Source organism: Penaeus japonicus, unplaced genomic scaffold (assembly GCF_977035675.1).
Source record: "Penaeus japonicus unplaced genomic scaffold, GWHDUDI00000001_assembly GWHDUDI00000022, whole genome shotgun sequence".
Lineage (NCBI taxonomy): Eukaryota > Metazoa > Arthropoda > Malacostraca > Decapoda > Penaeidae > Penaeus > Penaeus japonicus.
Genome location: NW_028234424.1, coordinates 3,739,925 through 3,742,424, shown reverse-complemented (window position 1 = coordinate 3,742,424; position 2,500 = coordinate 3,739,925).

Below are 2,500 nucleotides of genomic sequence, written 5' to 3'. Positions count from 1 at the left end.
TTGACGCCTTTCCTTGTCTCTTTTATCTCTCATATTTATTGGAAGGCTCTTTTTCGTTCTGCTTTGTGACCTCTTTCGCTCACAGTTGGCAGGTGTGAAATACGAGGAGGAGTTATATATAGAGTTATATATAGTTATATATAGGAGGAGTTATATATATAGTTATATATAGGAGTTATATATAGGAGGAGTTATATATATAGCTTGCAGCGTTCCCTTACTTCTCGACCTTTTTTTCTTTTATCTTCGTCTTCTTTCTTTTGCTATTTTCATGGTATTCTTTATTTCAATTTTTTATCTACTTATTTTACTATTACTATCATTATTATTTTTTTTGGGGGGTCATTGTGTTCTTCCTCTGTTTATTTGTCTCTTTTTTATTATTCTTTCCTTTGTCTTCTCTCTTCTTTCTTATTATGTTTGTTTTATTTGTTTCACTCCATCTCTCGCTCTCTCTCTCTCTAAATATATATGATATTTATATATAATCTATATTATATATATATATATATTGTTGACTTATATATATTATATAAACAATATATATATATATATATTTAATTGGATGGAGTTACAGTATATACATATGTTATATACAGTATATATACTATATATAGATACATAAATTATATATAATATATATATAGATATAGATATATATATATATCTTATTATACAGTATATATAATGTATATATAGATTATATATATATATATATATTATATCTTTTATCTTTATATATAATATTATATTAAATATCTAAGTATATATATATGAAGTGTTTTATATATACATAGTATATATATTTATATATTATATATATATTATATCTGATATGGATATATATATATATATATATATATATATATATATATACATATGTATGTATGCACATACATATATTATATATTTTATATATTATATATTTTATATAATTATATATATATTATGATATATTATATATGTGTGTGATGTGTTGTGTGTGTGTGTTATGTGTGTGTTAAGTGATGTGTGTGTCGTATGTATGCCTATGTTCTATATACAATAATATATATATATATATGAGTATATATATTTTAGTATTGATATAGGAATGATATATATATATACATAGAATTATATATATATATTATATTATATATTATATTTATTAATATATATATATATCATATTATATATATATATATATAACATATTATATATTATATTTTATATAGATATATATATATATATATATTACATATTTTAATATATATAAATAAAATATATAGTATAGTATGATATTATATATATATATTTATATATATAATATAGATATATATTATATATATATATGTATGTGTGTGTGTGTGTGTGTGGGTGTGTGTGTGGATTATATATTATTATATATATATATGATATATTATATATTATATATATATATATATATATCATATACATATAAAATCTATAATTATACAATATATATAGTCAATATATATATCTATATATGTAGGAATTATTTATATATCTTTTATATATATATATATATATTTATTATATACATGTAATATATATATAAATATAACATAGATATAGTACACAACACACACCCACAAACACAACCAAACACACACACACCCAATATATTCTATATATCTATAAATAAAATATCTATAATATATATATAATATATATCTTGTTCTATATACACTTAATAAAATGTATATATATATATATTTATTATATATATATATATTATATATTATTTATATTTATCATATATCGATAACTATATATATATATATATATATATATATATATATATATTATCTATGTATTTATATATATTATATATATATCTATATAATATTATATTTATATATAGGATTGATAGTGGCAAGCACATACCAATATTGTATTGATATCATTAAGAGTTTGTTTGACTCAATATTAACTTTTGTGTTTTTAATGACAAGTGGAGAAATAATCTCATTCGTTTTTTTTTGTTTTTTTTTTTTATTCTTCTTCTTCTTCTTAGTCTTCGTTTTTTTCTATTTCTTTTTCTTCCTTTTCTTGTTCTACCGCTTTTTCTGCATCTTCTATTTCTCATTTTTGTTCTTGTTATTCGTGTTATTCCCCTTCCTCTTCTGCTTCATTTTTTTTATTCTTCTTCTTCTTTCTCCTCATCTTCTACTTCTCCTTATGCTATTTCGTACATCATTTTCGTAGATAATCACCACACACATTCAATATCAATTAACTAAAAACTTCGGAATCAAATAAATTTCTTTTACAATTTTTAAAACACCACGACATACAGACAAAAACCTACGACATACAAAAACACAGGAGCACAAGAAGTCCTATCTTTCTACCAAATAACACGTCTTTGTAATCGTTTCCATATCGTTTAGCGATACTGAATGTCAACTTAGCGATTGCAATCTTGACGTAACGATGACAAGATCTCACTGACTGATTTGTTACGAGATATGTCTTACCTTTTGGGAGAAATGTG